Source organism: Protopterus annectens, chromosome 9.part0 (assembly GCF_019279795.1).
Source record: "Protopterus annectens isolate FY-2018-M chromosome 9.part0, PAN1.0, whole genome shotgun sequence".
Classification (NCBI taxonomy): Eukaryota; Metazoa; Chordata; order Ceratodontiformes; family Protopteridae; genus Protopterus; species Protopterus annectens.
In genome coordinates, this window is record NC_056743.1 from 1338376847 (window position 1) to 1338395697 (window position 18851).

An 18851-nucleotide genomic window follows, 5' to 3' on the forward strand; every position below is an offset into this window, starting at 1 on the left:
ACAGTTCCAAAAAAAAATCTTTCCTTTACTTTTATGGCATTTAAATAGGTCACGAGTGCTTGATCTTCTGTGATTCCTCATCTTTTGTCGTGTGCATCTGTGGTGTGTGAAAATTTTTCTTTGTTTAATATGGCTGAAAAGCCTAAATGCTCATCTAGTTTTAAGATGTGCCATTAGTGTGGCCACAAAATTTCTTCCTCAGATTTGCACGTGTTGTGTGTTTACTGCTTGGGACCACACCATCTGCAAGAATATTGTAGTATCTGTCATGGCTTTAGTCACAGAGCTTTAATAGAAAGAAAAAACAAGCTTATTTTAAAAGGTGTAATTTTGACTGCTTTTGGTAAAGCCATATCTGCTGGAAAAAGCAAAACTAATATTTCATCTCCTTACTGTACTTCCTCTTCCTCTGGGAAGGCCAAGAAAAGAAGCATGTCTATGCCATCTTCTCCAATGGCACAGACAGTCAAAAGAATTAAATCCTTAGTGCTGAAAAGCTCTTCGGCTCCAACAGAGGTTGATTCTGAATTGTCTGCACTGACACACCCTCTGTTGCATCTAAACCTTCGACGCTGAGGGCTTCAGTGCAGATTGAAACCCCTAGCTCAGTTCCAAAGGCTACAGCTCCAAGCATTTCACTGGAGCTGACTGATTCAGCTCTGAGTATTGCTAGTTGGCAAGAGCCTAGATTTCAGTATTCTCTTTCCATTGACCTGTTTTCTGGGGAAATACCTGAAGTCTTTTTGCATAGACCCAGGTCTCACTCAGTGTCCTCTATCCATTCTACAAAAAGCTTTTCAGAGACTGACTTGGAGAGACTGGTTGAGAAAATTTTATGGGTGAGAGGAATTTCATGTGCCCCCTCAGCTTTGACTCCTGGTGCTGAGCATTCTTTCACCCCTTTGACTACTCCTCCTCCAGCCTTCTCTGAATCCTTGAAGATTACAGCTTCAAATTGTCTGGCATCAGCTGCATTAGTGCCTACAGTCTCCGCTACTTTGGCACCGATTCAAGCTCTAAGTTCTTTGGCTCTGTCAGACTCAAAGAACTCCCAGAGCCATATCTACCCGGTTGGTCCCGAGGGGCAGGAGTTGACTCCATTTTTTTCGGAGTCATCCCTGCACCATGGGGCGTTGGCTAAGGTCAGTTCATCTCTGGCTTCTTTCTCAGAGGTAGTTTCTTCTGAGTGGGAAGTGACCTCAGTCCCAAGGCAGTCTTAGCTTGGTTCCAGGCTCCCTTTCCTATTCTGGGGGTACGGTCTTCAAGGCTGTGGAGAGAGCCTTGGCTGACTCAGCCATGCGGTTGACCTCCTCCTCCTCCTCAAAGTATATTCCTTCCTCGAGTCCAGTTATCCAGCCTGATCCTCCACTGGGACAGCAAGTGCTAAAACCTCAGGAGACTCAGATTCTGTGTTCTTCTGATGCCCGCACATCCTCCTGATGAGGTCCTTCTGAAGAAAAAGTGCAAGAGGAAGCACTTAAGATTCCTTGCAGGACTCCATCACCAAAGATACTGATTTTGATGAAGAGGGAGGGTCCCTCAGATCACCCCCTGATGTTGTTTCCTTTTGAGACATCTTGGAAATTTTGAAATAGAGGGGTGATTGGAAGTCCCAAAACCCTACCCCTGAGGAATCATTATACCTGCAGTCTTTTGGCCCTTGCTCATCTACCTCTTTGTTGACTCCGTGTGGAAGGCATCCAACTCCAGTGAACCTATGCCTATGAGGCCAGACAAAATTTTATCCCCTCCAGAAGATAAACAGTTTTGGGCAAAAGGTTTCATAGTAGATGCCATGGTCATAACAGCAGCCACGAAAAAGCAATTGGCTGAGGAAAGTTCTTCTATCCATCCAACCAACAGAGAGTCCCAGATGATGGACAGGTTTGGCAAGTGGATTTATGCTTCATCGACCTTTGCATTACGGTCTTTGAATTTTCTGGCACATTTCACCAGGGTCAAAGGTATCTGATCAAGGAGCTCTTGGATACCCAGGCAGGAGCTTTCTCTGAGGAAGTACAAGACAAAGTTGCCTCTCAGCCACCATGGAGTGTGTATCTAATTCATCCATGTGGCTCATTACACATGCAGCCGAAGGGGCTACCAGAACAGCGGGTTCAAGCATAGCCATAAGAAAACATACTAGGATGCGACTTTGTGACTGTGGAGCCATTTACGTCTTCGTTCGTCAGTGCACCCTTTGACGGATCATCCTTGTTTGCCCCAAAGGTTAGAGAAACATTATCCAGGTGTGAGAAAGATGGAAGGACTCTTTCTGCTGTGGACGTGCATTTTTCCACTCCTCAAAAAACTCTTTCCAGGAATCAGAGAGCTGGTGGAAAAATGTAGTTCAAAAAATCCAGCGGGCCTTTTCAGGACACACATGGTGGAAGTTCCCCTAGGGACAGAGGAGGGAACTCTGCTGGAAGAAGTTGCCCATGCAGCAGAGGTGGCCCACAAAATCAGGGTTTCAGAGATTCCTTTTCTCTGAAACCCTTTCAGCATTCCTGAATGGAGGCACTATTGCCATCCTCTAAAGGCAGTCAGGGAACACTTGTCCCTGCACCAAAACACCTGGCTAGAAATCACATCCGATACTTGGGTGCAGAGGATTATATCCAGAGTTTATGCCATTTCCTTTTCTCTTCCTCCTCCCATTTCCAAAAAAACCCCGATGTTCCACCCAGTCAGAGGGAACCAGCAGTCGTGGAGATCCAAAGACTGCTAGAATAAAGAGTCATCCAAGAAGTCCCACCAGACCATGTAGAGTTTGGAACTTGCTCGGGATTCTTCTTAGTGCCAAAAAAAGACAAGTGATTGGAGACCAAGTTTGGATCTCGGCCTACTGAACAAATCAGTTCAGCAAACGAAATTCTGGATGGTCACGGGTACAGTCCATTCTTCTGTTTTTGGAGAAAGATGACTGGATGTGCTCGATAGACATTCAAAATGCATATGACTACATAAAAATGGACAGGTGCTCCAGAAGTTTCCTTTTCTTCAGGCTGGGAGCTAGTCACTATCAGTTCAGAGTTCTGCCCTTTGGTCTCGCCACAGCCCCCAGGGTGTTCACCAAATGCATGGCAGTAGTAGCAGCTCACTTGAGACTGTAAGGATTCCGGGTGTTTCCTTTTTTGGACGACTGGCTCATTACTGCTCTGACCAGGCATCTATTGCTACTAGCAAGAGGCTATGTTCTCCAGACTTGTTCAAACCTAGGGATTATTGTGAGTTATGAAAAGTCTCAACTGACTCCAATTGAAAGTTTAGAGTTCCTAGGAGCACTGCTGAATATGGAAACTTGCTTAGCCTCCCTTCCTGCACCGAGATTACTTAAAATCAGGGAACAAGTCCAAAAGATACAACACCACAAAAAAGTACCTGCCCACCTAGTCTTACAAGCACTAGGTTCAGTGGTGGCTGCATTAACGCTAGTTCCCCTGGCAAGATTTCATATGCAAATTCTCCAGTGGCTACTCTCATCTCAGGGGTTAATACATCACCAGCCTGTGCTGGATCAAATATTTATCACCAATCTTTGCAGAAAAGATATAGCATGGTGGAAGCATTTGGAAGACTTTCTTCTTGGCTGTTACTTTGTCCCACTGCAGCCCACAGCCATAGTGGCCACGGATGTCTCCCTGATGGGGTGGGGTGGGGGGGCATTGTCTGTGCAAGATTTTCCAAGGCACTTGGTCCCCCATCAAGGCCAGTTTGCATATCAACGTTCTAGAGATGAGTGCAGTGCTTTTAGCTCTGCAGGCCTTGCAAACTGTTCTTCCTATATGATCTATTGCAATTCAAACAGGCAACATGTCAGTAGGTTGGTACATCAACAGACAGGGAGGAAGCAAGTCTTAGCCTCTTGGGGGAGAAGCTCTCAGAGTGTGGCAGTGGGTGATTTCTCCCAACTGCTTTCTGATAGCAACACATATTCTGGGGAGCTCCAGTGTGATAGCAGATGAACTAAGCAGGTCTATTCTTCTATGTCACAAGTGGTCTCTCAATCCCAGAGTGATAGGAATGATTTTTTTGTCAATGGGGCAAGCCTTGCTGAGATCTCTTCGCCTCACCCCTGAACAGCAAGTGCAGCAACTGCTTTGCCCTAATCCCCCCACTGTGGGAGTCACCCAGGGACGCTCTTCTTCACAAGTGTCCCCCCAGACTTCTTTATGCCTTTTCCCCAGTTCCTTTAATTCAGAAATTCCTACAGAAGTCCTCAAGTTGAAGAGCATAGTGATCTTCATTGCTCCTTATTGGCTTTGACAAATTTGGTTCCCCTTTCTCTAGCCTTACCTGATACAAAGACCCTGGTGGATCCAGCTCCGGACCACCTGCCTCACCCAGAGGGCTGAGACATAAAAACCTCCCAAACCTCAAGCATGACAGTATGGTTGCTCCAGTTCTGCTAATTGCCAGGCAAGTTAATCTTCCTTCCTCGTTTCATAGAATTCTCTTAGCCTCTCATAAACCATCTACTCGTAAACTCTATATTAGTAAATGAAAGAGATTTACCTTCTGGTCCTGTGAAGGGAATATTGACCCACTTTCAGCACCTGTCATAGGAAGTTGCTAGGCTATTGGCCCTGAGGTCCTTACAAGCCTAGCCAATAATTTAGCCTGTGTTCTGACAAGTCAGCACCCGATGCCCCTGTTTAGCAGGGACATGGGTGGAATCCTAGGGGTGTATTTTCTGTTCCCCATCCAGTTATCCAGGTTGTGCTTAAAAGGGTTAATGAGGTACTCTGCTTGACGTGGAGAAGGAGTTTATTCCACAGAAAGGGGAGTCTCTGGGGCACAAATCTGTCCCACCAGCAAGTCCTATTGATGTCACAAACTAGGTTGAGGTCACATGTGCGGGTTACTTGAGTAGAACTTGACTTGCAGCTATGCAACAGTCCCATCAAGGCAGGGTCTGAGATTGCTTTGTATGCCATACAGAGGTCACCTTTGAGGAGTCTATAAGAGACAGCATGTCTGTGTAGGGTAGATGTTTGAGGCCCTGGATTGTCCTGATGAGGAACCTCTGTGGCCTGTCTAGCTGCTGCATGTGCTTTGTGAGGTACATGCCAAAAGGGCAGTGTACTCAGTAGTGGGTCTTATAAGGGAACAATACAGAGATGTTATGACCACCTTGTCCCTGGATGAGATACCCTTACTAATGAGGTGGGCCATGTAGAAAGCTTTTCATACAATGGAGGCAATATGGTGGTCAGAAGTCAGTTTGCTATCAACCTGGGTGCCGAAGTCCCTCATGACTGATTGTGTGCTTAGGACCTTGTTATTAATGTGATAATTTGTGGGGACATCACTCTTCCCAAAGGGGACGATGATGCATTTTCTGGCATTTAGTTTGAGGCCATGTTTCTGGCATCAGTCATTTGTTTTGGATGAAACCCTCTTGGAGGATGTCCACATCACTAGGGGAATTGATGACAATGCCTAGCTTGCAGTCATCTGCAAACTTAATTAGCCATAGCCCACCTCAGAAAAGTATATCCCAAACAACAGAGACCCCAAGACCTATCCCTTGGGTACACTGCTCATTACGGGTCTACTGCTTGAGGTGGCTTCCCCTATTTTGACTAGGTGGGTTCTACCAGTGAACCAATTTGCTACCCATCTGGAAACATACGGATAGATGCCTAGTGGAGAGAGTTTATTATACCCAAGTGGGGAATAGTATCAAAGGCTTTGGTCAGGTCAAGGTAGGTGGTGTGCACCATCTTCCCCTCATCCATGGCTTTGGTGACTGTCTCAAAGAAGTCTACCAAATTTAACAGGCATGACCTCCACTTGATGAAACCAAACTGTGTGGGATCGAGTGTATGGAGGTTGCCAATGTTGTTGTTAATGAGGTCCATGATAATCCACTCCATGGCCTTGCAGATCAGGCTAGTTAGGTTGATGGGTCTATAATTTCCTGGCTTGGTGGACGCTCCACCTTTGTGCAAAGGGATGATAGTTGGTTTCCTCCACTTGGCTGGGATAAAGCCGGTACTCAGGCTTTGGTTGAATAGGGTGCCTAATGGTGCTGCAAGTTCCTGCCCGAGTTCATGTAGGATGCATCCTGGGATGTTATCGAGTCCCATGGATCAAAAAGATTTTAGAGTTCCTATTCCCTCTTTTTGATGCAGAAGCCTATCCTACTAGTAAAATTCATCTGGCAACGATTTCAAATTTTCATAATGGTCTTGGGGATAATTCCTTAGATGTCCTTCAAGGATGCATCTGCAGTCCTAACATATGGGTTGTCCTGCTGTGGCGGCATCAGCCGGCCCCATTTTCCTCTTTCTCCTTGCAGCTTGCAGCAAGCAGAAGCTGGCATGCCTCCAACCCCCTGAGAAAGACAGCACTGCTGAAATTACCTGCGAAGCATTCACAGACATATCTACTCAGAAGCACGGGCCAACTAGACCCCCCCTGCTATGTCCCCCACTAGGATTTTCTCTAGGCTAATCACAGCTTTCAAGGCTGCGCCTTACCTACAAAAAATTCCCGCCTTACTGGCCTACTCTAGTTCCCCTGCCTCTGCTCAGCCTGCTGCTCAAAGCCTTTTCCTGGATCTGATTCTTTTTCTCACCCAGCTCACCAGCCTCCCACTCAGACAGATAAGAGAAGAGAGGCCAGACCCCCGGAACAGACCTCGAGCTACTACCTATTCCTGCTGATGACTAGATATTTTAGATTTCAAGACCCTCATTCTCCTTCTTATGAGGATTCTGGATGCAGAGACCCATTCCTTCCTGCTTCTCCTCCTGAAGAATTTTCTTTGGGGAAACCTTACATGCTAGGGACTTTAATTTCTCTGGCCAGGCCAGGATTTTTTTCAGGATTCAAAAAAAAGGCTTTTTTTTTACACTTACCACAGCATAGGCCTTTAGCCATTCCTCCAGTACTAACAGTTGTTGATGATGCCTGGACACACACCCCATTTGTATAAGGCTCCTGTTGCAGATCCTGAAACCATTTCAAACTCTAGCAGGTCAGTCTTAATCTTAAAATATGGCTATGATGCACTGGAGGCTTCCTTTAGATCAGCTAGGCATGCCTGGTTAAAAGAACCTTACCAGACCATGACCATGTTAAAAGTCAAAACTCCTACCCCAGATGCAAAAAAAGTTTTTTTTGGCTCCCCCCCCTGGGATGTTCTAAGAAGGTGGAAGAAAAAGCAAAATCTGTCCAAACAGTCAAGGATTTCTTACAGGTCTGCCTAGGACGCCAGTGGCAACCTACCAACCAGAGAAGTACTGCCACAGATTCTGTACTACAACCACTTCCACAGGACAGACACACAATGACTTGACTCTGATTCTGCCTACCAGGAACAACTGACTAAGAGAGAGCTATAGAAAAGGTAACAAGAACAAGGCCAACAACAGGATTTATTTTCCTTCCTTTGTACCAAGAAAAGAAGAAAATCAATGGAGACCTATATTTTTGTTCCGCTCTGAACACATACCTCATTGTTCCAAAATTCAAAGTATTGCCATGCTGCCAGGAAAGTTGCAAATGAGATTGCAATGGTACAAGGAATATGGTCTCAACACAAGCACGGTCTAAGCCCAGAAGCCCAGATTTTTCCAAGCAAGCTGACGGAATTCTGGTGGTGGGCTCAGGCCTGTCAGTTGAACAGGACTGCCTTTCCAACCTCCATCCAAATGCACCCAGACCACACACGGGGACGCCCAGACCTAGGGGGGGGGCACAGCAGTGGACAAGTCTGAATCTATATATAAATCAAAAGAGATGGCAGCAGTGAACATGCAATCTAGGCATTCCGACCATTCCTTTCAACAGGTCACCCTGCTGATAAGGACAGACAATACCACAGTCATGTGCAGGGTACACACACTCATATCCTATGCGGGTTATTGGCAATGGACTGTGGAATGTGGCCCTGAATCCATAACAAAGAAATGGGGATTACAGAGATAGACCTGTTTCGCCTCCCACACAACCACCAATTGAAGAAGATCAAAGCAAGCCAGGGTAATCCTGATAGCTCCAGACCAGACTGGGCAACATTGCTACTGCGCTTAGAGCAAAGCATGTCTCACACCGCAACATGGCCTACACCTCTATGTCCCTACTCTAACACAGAACAACTACACTTGAAAACACTGCAGGCTTGCTGGAATATTGCATAAAACAAAATAACCCAGATTTATCTCAGAAATGGAAAAAGATACCATTTGGAGTGCAGCAGAGGGATGTCATTGCAAACGTGAGTATAACACATCCTGGAATACTTAGCAGAGCTGTTCCACAATGGCCTGTCCCCACCTTTACCTTGGGATCTCAATTTTTGTGCTGAAAAAGTTAACACTCCCCCTTTTGAAAGTATCATTGCACCAAGCGATTAATTATTCCACAAGATTCCCTTAGGAGTGGCTACCAAAGACATTTTAGCTGCTGCTGGAGCTCCGTGCATACATTTCATCCTGAAGGACATAGTACAGTTTTGTACCTACCATAAAATGTGTATGTCCGATAGGTATGCATGGATGCCTAGGTACTTACCCCTCTTTTAGCTAGCTGGGGAATTGGAAAATGCCGTGATGTGCCTTTATACCACAGCAGCTATGACCGGGGGTGAGTGCGCATCAGCCGAGGCTGTGACCCAGACTTTACTGTACTTTTCTCATAAAGTATGTAAAGTATTTTTAAGAGGAACTCTTTTGTTAAAACCCACGTTCAGAGATCCTATCCCTTCATGGGGTCTTACCCTCTTAATGCAGTCCATTGTTCAGTCGCCTTTTGAACCTTCTGTCGAATGTGACCTAAAATATTTCTCTTGGAAAACTGTATTCCTTGTAGCAATAACTTTTGCCAGGAGGATTTCTGAAATTCAAGCTTTATCTTGTAAGCCACCATACTTGATTTGTCTTAAAGACAGAGTTGCCTTAAGAACGAATCCCTCCTTTCTTCCTAAGGTAGTGTCAAACACTGATATTAATCAGACTATTAATCTTCCAGTATTCTTTCCCAGTTATTCCAATAAAGGAAAATACTTCCTACACTTACGAGATGTTTACAATTATGTTTTTACCTGCACAGAACAAAAGATATTCGAAAACTAGACCAATTGTTTGTTTCCTTCTCAAGTACCAAAATTGGCAAACCAGTCAGCAAAGTAACTTTAGCCAGATTGTATCCTTCATTTATAACAAAAAGAAAATTGACCTCCCTAGACCCATAAAGGCTCACTCTACAAGCTCTGTGGCTACATCTGCAGTTTTTCAATCTTGAGTTTCCATGAATGACACTTGTGCAACAGCAGCTTGGACTTCTTATACCTGTAATACTCATTACATATTGGACCTGGTCTCCAGAGGAAGAGCATCCTTTGGTTCAGTGGTGCTCAGGAATATCCTTCCTTGAGTCCACCCAAGATCTAGGGTAGCTGGGGCTCTGTCCCATTTGTCATGGATAAAATGAAGATTGACAACTTCAGATGAAGAAGGTATGTGCACACCATAATGTTCCATCCGAGTTCTCCATCTTCATTTGTCCTTGACTACCCTCCCTCCTTCCCCGGCCTTACAAATGTTCTTTGGTGGAACAGATATGAAACATACCTCTCTTTTTTGACTTATGTTACATAGCAGATATGGTTCTCATCAGGCCTTCTGTTTATCTGTAATCTGCAAACTCAGTCTGAGGTAAGTATGAGAGATGCATTGTGGGTAGGATTGAAGTTCAGGAGTGTTTGGCTTGCATGAGCTATAGAAACGGCCAAGACAGTCCCAATTCTCGGAACCAAGACCGAACCCATTTGTCAAGGATAAATGAAGATGGACAGCTCAGATGGAACGTTATGGTTAGTACATAACTTCTTTTTCTAAGCTAGTAGTGGAATCTTGTGTGATGTTTAACATTTGTTCCTTATTGCTAATCAGAAGACATCTTTAACAGTAGCACTAAAATGAGACACGTATACATATGAATATCTGGTTGCACGCAAAACGTGCTAAGCTTGGCTAAACAATGTAACATTGTTTCATTTGGTGAACAGCCCCCAATCCCTAAGCGTATAATATAATATTGAAAACACCCTGCTCCAAAGTGAAGATGTTGTGAAAGACCTTGGAACAATGGCAGATAATTTCCTGTCCGTCAATCACTGTGTTGCAGCAGTGGTTAGGAAATCCTTCTATCTGGCACAGTTCTGTCCTAGATCCAAAGAAGTGCATAACCCTCTGTATTTTACATTGTTCAGAACTATCATTAAATGCAGTTCCATCTTTGAGATGTATCCTACTAGACATGTAGAACCTGTACAATTTAGTTTTCCATCTCAGGTCTAGGCATGTCAAAAGTCAAGCTAACCAGCATTACTTTGTGTACTTTCTGTTCCTCCTGCAAGCAGGTGCATTGAACATAAAACTGAAGCACTCTGTTTACTGATGATCATTAAACTGTTAATTTATTATTAACATTTATTTAACATTGAATTTCAAATTACAGTGATGAGGATGTGGAAGACAAAACTGGTGTAGTAATTGTAGCTGCAGTTTAATCTCATCATTTTTCTGCTTGCCCACTTAATTTATTTTACAAGAGATGCTAATTTATGTTTGCCATCATTATTCTGGTGTGCTCTAACCCCCAAATCCTAGGTACTCAAAGACTACTGTCTCAAAGCCAGGGACTCTGGAGTCCTGTAGCTCTCATGGGCTGTTGCCTGCACTCAAATTTGACTACATGTTTGGGTGAGATGGCAGCAACCATGTGGAGAGAGTGGAGCTGCTGGACCTCATCCCAACACAGTACCAAAAAGCACTTGCCCTTCAGACGAATACTCCTCAGAACACTCAGGCAAATCAATTCCAAGTATTCCAAAGAACAAAAGGTGTAAAGGGAGGCACCTTGAGTTTCCATCAGATTCTCCCACTTCAGAAATAGATCTTAGTAAATTGGAGGGCTCTCCAAAGTCCCCACCAGAATACCCCAAATTTTGGAAGATCCCGGAACTGATGAATCAAATGTGATCCTGGCCTGTTTATCCCCTATTTCCTTAGAGGTGATCATACAGGGTGGCCTTTTGGACTACCTGAATTACTTCTTGGGTCATCCCTCCTGCTGTTTGCATGACAAACCTGGTTGTGGAGAGGGCGCATCAAGAACTCAGTGTGGCTGAGCCCTTACTAATAAAAGTGGACAAGATTTTCCAGCCTTCCATGGACAGACTTCATCAGTAAGGCACCCCAAAGTAACTTGATTGTGGTAGTGGCAGACACTAAAAGGAAGCCATCTGATAAAAAACCTAGTGATCTGATGTGCTTTATGCTTACCTACTGCTATCTCTGATTCCAAAGTTCTTACAGAAAGCCAGTCAGTTGAAGAGCTAAGTAATCCTCTTTGCCCCCGTCTAGCATCACCAGGTGTAGTTCCTCTTCCTTTTGTCTCATCTTCATTATCCTCCATGGATACCGGGCCCTAGTCCAGACCTTCTTTCACATTTCTCAGGGATGAAGCATCCCAGTATTCCAGGTCTCAAACTAACTGTATGGTATCGCCAATTTCATTAATAACTAGACAGCCCAAGCTTTCCTCCCTGGTTCAACACATAACTTTTTATTTTACCAGAAAGCTTCTGTTAGGAAGATCAATAAAAGTAAATGGAAAAGATTTTCAATTTGGGGTTTTGAGAAAGAACTTGACCCTTTTACTGCCCCTATTTTTTCAATTCTAGAATTCTTAGCCTCTATTTTTCAAGAAGATGCAAGTTTTTCCACAGTCAAAGTACAATTAGCAGCCATATCAAATTCTCATTCAGGAGAAAAATCTTCCTCCAAATTGTGCAAGGCTTTCCTAAAAGATACCTTCTTATCTGTTCCTTGGGATTTGACAGTTGTGCTTTGGGGCTGACACAGCAATCTTTTGAACTTTCAATCAAAACTGATTTAAAATGTTTGTCTTGGAAAACAGCAGTTCTAGTAGCGTTAACATCTGCGAGGAGAATTTCAGAACTCTAGTCTGTATCATCCAAATCCCCTTACATTGTTTTTCACAAAGACAGGGTTTCCTTGTGAACCAACCCTTCCTTCTTAGAAAAAGTAGCCTGTGAAGCGAATATCAATCGAACAATTCATTTGCCTGTTTTCTTCCCTAATTTTTTAAGTAAGGGAGAGTGCACGTTACATTTTTAGATGTCCATAGACAACTACTTTTTTTATCTGCACCGGACAAATTATTTCAGGAAAACAGACTAGTTGTTTGTTTCTTTTCACACTGAACAGATTAAGATCACCAGTTTATAAAGTTAGCCTGGCCAAATGGATTACTGATTGCATTTCTTTTGTATGTACTCATCAGGGCTTCTCCCCATCTAAGGCTGGTAAGGCACATTCAACTAGATCCATGGCCACTTCTTCTGCCTAGATCTTCCATAGATGATATTTGCAGAGCAGCTTCCTGGTCCAGTGCTCATACCTTTATTATTTATTACAAGCTAGGTTTAACTTCTAGAGGCAGAGCTGCTTTTGATTTGGCAGTTCTCCATAGTATCCATCCAAGAGGGTCACCCAAGATTCACAGAGCTGGGGACTCTGTCCGATACGTTGAGGAGGAATGAAAGGACATCAGGTATTAAAGTTATGTACTCACCATAACTATGCATCTTTGTTGTCCATTTTCATTCTTCCTCAACTCCCCACTCTCTTTCCCCTGTCCATTCATCTTTCTGAGTGATCTTATGGGTATTTTGAAACCTTTAGTTCTGGGTTTGAGCCCTAGCGTACTACTGTTTCTTTTTTCTTCTCTATCTTAAGATGTATAAGGCAGAAAACTCGATCTGAGGTATTGTAGGACGGCTGGGGCATTATGGGCAGAGGTGGAGTTTGAGTGTTGGATCTGTAAGTCTGTGATATCTGGCCATGTCAGATCTGAAGTCATTTCTGTAACTCCATACGTTGATGAAGAATGAAAATGGACAACACAGATGCATAGTTATGGTAAGTACAAAATTTTAATGCATATCCACCAGACAGAGACTGCAGAGCACTGGAATGCATGGGGAAGCTTGCATTCATGTTGAGTCCATTTGCTGTCAGAACAGTTAACTACCTATGCATGTGACTCATTTTCAGTGAGAACTGGCAGAGAAAACCATTGATTCATTGAAAAGGTTGTCTCCCAGCAATTTACATTGGCAAGTAGTCATGGTTGGCAACTGTGCAGAACATTACTTCACTCTCCACATGACTCTTCCACAGTGTCACTGACAGAGTGGCAAGAACAGCTGGGATGATGAGCATTACCATGAGACTACAAGCCTGACTCCGATTGTGTGAGTTTGCAAAAACCTGAAAGCATCCTTCACCAGTGCCTTGTTGACAAGTCCTCTTTGTTCAGATCTAATATAAATAAGAGCTTGCTCAAGAGCAGACAGGAGCAAAATATTCTCAGGTGTCGAAGTAAAATTTACTCGCCCATCGTTCTCTAGGAACCAGAAGGTTCTTAACTTGTCTTGTGGTCCTGAAAATCCCAGCAACAGTCTTTGAAGCGGTGCCCAGGTAGAAATTTTAGTCTGTATGAGGGGGTTGTATAAGATGGTGCCTTAGAGGCAGAGGTGGACTTCCAAATCAGGGGTTCTTTGATACTACTCCTGTAAAACAGCAGCAACGCCCATGAGAAATTGCCTGGCTGTCCCAGTCTGGAAGCAGTAAGGGATCAACTGTCCCAGCATCTGCAAGTGTGGCTGGCCATCATGCAAGATGGATGGGTCAGGAATATTATATCCAGAGGCTATATAATACCATTTTTAACTATTCCTCAGCTGTCCTTTCTATTACTGCCAGACATATCACCCCATCAAAAGGCTGTGATAAAGTTGAAGGCAGACCGTCTCCTAGAAAATGATGCCATTCTAAAGTCCCCACTAGATCAGATAAAATCCTGTGTTTTATTTCGGGAACTTCTTAATTCCTAAGAAAACCAAGCACCGCAGGCTAATACTGGGTCTCAGCTGATTAAACTAAGTTTCAGATGGTCGTAGTGCAACCAATCCTGCCTTGCTTACTAGAGGGTGATAAGATGTGCTCAATAGATCTCCATGATGTTTATTTGTGCATAAAAGTAGCCAAAGCTTCCAGGAGATTTCTGCACTTCTGGATGAGAGACGGTCATCCTTTCAGGGCCCTGCTATTTGGTCTCACCACAGCTCTGGGTGTTCATCGAAGTGCGTGATACCTCTTGCAGCTCACCTGAGAACTTTGCAAATCTAGATGACTAGCTTTTCATCTCGAGTCACTGACACTTGCAAAATACTGTTTCCTTCAGCTTTGTCTGCCCATGGGGATATCAGGGGACACTGCAGAATCCCAGTTGGAGGCATCACATGATCTCATTTTCATGTATTGTCTCCTGGACACAGTTCATATGTGGGTCAAACTTCAAGAAGACAGAATAATGTCACTGCAGTCTACAGCCAATCTTCTGTTGCATCAACCTTCTTCAAAAGCTACTTTTGATGTAAAGTTTATGGGACTAATGGCAGCAATGATTCATTTTATGCCATTTCCCAGATTTTCTTATGAGGGCCCTGCAGTGGTGTGAGCTGTGTAAGCCCTTGGACCAAACTGTTCCACTATTCAGAACATGCTGAAGACACCTGTAGAGGTGGAAACATCTACCAAACTTAAACAAGGATTGTCACTTCATTCTACACTACCATCAGTCACAGTCATCATTGATACTTCTACCTTAGGGTGGGGAGGCATTGTTTGGGCAGACACTCCCAAGAACATGTATATAACAAGAGGCTAGACTGCACCTCAACTTACTGAAAATAAGATGTTAAGTTGTCTATCTCGCCTTCATTCTTGCTGTTTGGGATCAGAGCTGATCCTCAGCTCCGACTCGTCCATCTTCAATAGCTCGAGAGCTGTTTACTGGCTCAAGGCTACCCCTTATCCCATAATGCCTAGCGATAGCTACCCAGATCTCATTTGCCGCTTCAGCTGCGAGGGTGTCGTTTTTCTGGCTCAGGCTCGTATATTTAACTTTTTGTGTAAACTTTCCTTAGAATTTAATTTTCTAGTATCCTTTCTACTTAGAGTTAGATATACGTGTTGTAGTTATATTTTCTATAGTGTCTCTACCTTTTTTGACAGAACTCGTTTAAGTTAGAGAGTTCTCCTCCCCTCCCCCATCCCTAGGTTAGCCGTTTAACTTAGAGGCTCTCCTACTTCTTTTTTTTTCCCCCCTTATTGTAAATATATATATATATATATATATATATATATATATATATATATATATATAATATTTAATTATATTATATCTTAGATTTCCTTCATAGTTATAGATAGTACTGGTGTGTTTTGTCTAGTGTAGTACTGTTTTTTTGTCTGTATTTACTTACTTAGTCTTCCCTTTTTTTGGTACAGTCATGTCTAAGGAAGCTAAGGTTTCTGGATTCAAGAAGTGTGACTCATGCTGTCAGAAAATGTCTCTGACAGATGGGCACACTAGTTGCGTCTACTGTTTGGGTGCTGTTCACCTGCAGGACTCTGGTTCTATTTGCCATGCTTTTAGTCCAAGAGTCCTGCAGGAGCGTAAGAACAAAGTGATTCTTAGGGGGTCTGTTAAAACCTCAGGATTCACCGGCAAAGAGTTCACAGCCAGTGAAATCCCCAAAATTCACTAAGCCATCGGCTCCACCCTCGGAGCCGACTCCTGTGCAGGATTTACCTTCTAAGTCGGTTCTGGCTGGCAGTGACAAGACAACCTCCTCGTCGGCTCCATCGGATGCTTCAGAGCAATCGCGGAGCCACAAGAGGCTGAGGTCCCCTTCCTTAGAGTCGGTGCATTCAGCTCCTCGGTCTCCATTACTTCAAAGTGAGCATAGCCACCGATCCTCTCACTCCTCTCGATCCTCTAGGCTGTCTGATCATGATCTGGAGAGAGTAGTCAGTAGGTTGCTAAAGTTGCAGGCACTAACTAAATTATTGTCCAGCCCTCCTCAACAGGTATCGGCTCCATCCACTTCTCTTGATGTTCCTCCTCTGACTCCAATGAGTTCGGAGCCAGAGTTTGTTGGGGTTCGAGTAGTGGAATAGTCGGCTCCGATAACTATATCCCCTTTGGTTCCGACGTCAGCTCCGATTACCTCGATGGTACCTTCCATCGAGGGATCTGGAATGTGAGGCTCCCTCGTCACTCCGAGGGGGTGAGTGGCATCGGACCTTTGTCCGACACTGTTCTCCCTCTCAGAGCATCGGCGCAGGTGAGCTCGGCTCCAACATCGGCCTCGGAGCCGTCCCCCTCAGCGCGGAGAAAGATTCCTATTTCTTCTGAACTGGAGCCTTCTCTGCCTCAAGACAGGGATGCCTTTGAGGTCATGCGGAGTGTGCTGTCCCCCGAGTCAGCTCCACTACCGGCCCCACCAGCTCTGTCCCCCATAGTGCCTGTGCCAACCTCTGCTCCTCCTCCAGACCCCAAGCGTGGGGAATCAAGGCTCCAGTACACCCCATTGGGTGTTTCCTCCTCTTCTGAGGCCTCCCCTGATCACTCAGAGGAGCCCCATCGGAAGAGGAAGTGCAAGAGGAAGCACAATGACTCCCCTGAGTCTGTCACTTCTGATACAGACTTAGATGAAGTGAAAGGGTCCCCGAGATCCCCCTCTGAAGATGTTTCCTTCTCGGACATCCTGGAAATGCTTAGGCAGAGGGGGAACTGGAATCCCCTAGCCCCTACCGAGGATGAGTCTGTATTCCTGGATGCTTTCGGTTCCCGACCTTCCACCTCTTGGATTTCTCCGCCTTTCGACCCACTTATGTCTGTAGTGGCTCATAAGGCTTGGTCAGCTCCAGACACATTGGAACCAACTCCGAGGAGACCTAGTAAATGTATTACAGCCCCCCAGGATAAGCAATTCCTTTCTAAGGGTGTGCCCGTTGATGCCATGGTGGTAGCAGCAGCCACCAAAAAAGAGCTAGCAGAGACCTCTTCATCTGTTAATCCCCCTAACAAGGAGTCTAGGATGGTGGACAGGTACGGAAAGTGAGTGTTTGCTTCAGCGACCTTCTCCATGAGGTCACTGAACTATCTGTCATTTTACTCGACTTCAGAGGGATCTCCTTAAAGAGCTTGGAGATACCCTTCAAGATCCTACAGCTGAGGGAGCACAAGCCAAAGTAGCTTCCCAGCTAGCGACGCTTAATTCTATAGTTAACTCCTCCATGAGGCTCATTTCCTATGCAGCCGATGGAGCAAGTAGAGCCGTGGGCACGGGTGTAGCCCTTAGGCGGCATGCGTGGATGCGGCTGTGTCACTTTGCAGAACCCTTTCGAGCATCCTTCACCAGTACCCCCTTTGATGGCTCCTTTCTCTTTGGGCCACAGGTGAAAGACACGTTGACTAGGTGTGAGTAAGAAGGCAAGACACACTCTGCCATGGGAGTCCGTTTTTCCACTCCCTCTAGACCTTACCCCAAGGGTCAGAAGAGTGGGAAAATGTGGTTCCATAAATCTCTGGGAGCCTTGCCTGACACATGTAGTGATTTTTCCTCCAGAGGCAGAGGGGGAAACAATAATAATAGATGCCCTCGTGGTAGAGGTGGTCTGCAGAACAAACCGACGCCTTCTTTTGCGACTACCGTTCTTTCTAAAACTACCGAGTTTCTTAGGCCCAGGGTAAGAACCACACCTAAGAAACTGACGACCCACTCTCAGGTGCCTGCTACCTTGCCTCAGTCTCAAATGCTTAAAATGGCAGAAGACCTAATCATGCTGATCAGGGGAAGCCAAACTACCCCCTCCAAAAGGAAAAAAAGATCTGTCCCCTGTAGTTTTGTCTGAACAAGGGTCAGATGAATCTGATGCATCTGAACATGAAGACTTGCAACCCCTCTCCACTTATGAGGATTCAGATGCAGAGGATTCCATTCTTTCTGTCTTTCCCCAGAGGATTTTTCCTTTGGGGATACCCTGCATACCTTAAAGGAGCATTTCCAATGGTAGAGTCAAAACTACCCTCAGTCTAAAAAGAGACTCAGGGAATTTCTGGATCTTCCACAACACAGACCTTTGGCCATCCCCCCCCAGTCCTGGATGTTGTGGAGGATGTTCCTCCTGCTCCCAGAAAACCAGACAGGTACTATAGAGTCCCTGACTCCCACAAATATTTTTTTAAAAATCCTACAGCTGACCCTGAGGTTATTTCTCAAGGGCCAAAAGGAATTAAAGCAACCTCTACTAAGAATCCCATCCCCTCAGACAGGGATTCCTGGGCTTTGGACAGATGGGATAAGACAGTATACACCTCAGCTACTCTTGCTATCAGGGCACTAAATTGTCAGTTCCATATGCTGAAATTTCAGCAATGTACCTTGGAACTCCTTAAACCAAAAATGTCTTTCTTTCCTGCTTGGGCAGAATCTAAAGATTTACAAGAGTTAATGCATTCTGCAGCTCAAGTAACTAAACACACCTTGCACTGTGGTTTTGATGCCCTAGAAGCTTCTTGCAGGGCAGCAGTTACTGGATCTGTCATTAGAAGGCATGCATGGCTTAAGGAACAGCCCCTGCCAGATCATGTCAAATCTAAATTGTTGGATGTCCCCTTGCACAAAGATAACTTATTTGGCACTAAGGAAGAAGAGGTCTTAAAAAAGATGGAAGAAAAAGCAAAATCTGTGCAAACAGTTAATGATTTCTTGCAGGTCCAGCCCTGGTTCAGCAGGCATTGTCCCTCCAAACACTGTTCCTTTCCTGCTCCTAGTAATCTGGCCCAGCCTAGGCCCCATGGAAGCAGACTCCCCCAGACAGCAGCCCCAGGGAATGCAGAGATCTAAGCAGTGGACTTCCTCCACTTCAAAACCAGGAAGTTCTAAACCTCCCCTT

General features: G+C 44.8%; 1 protein-coding gene across 4 annotated transcripts in view; it reads left to right on the forward strand.

Moving 5' to 3' along the window:
• DDHD2 (DDHD domain containing 2) overlaps nt 1-18851 on the forward strand; it is a 1375691-nt gene that overhangs the window by 1075249 nt on the left and 281591 nt on the right. The gene's annotated exons all lie outside the window — the stretch shown is intronic.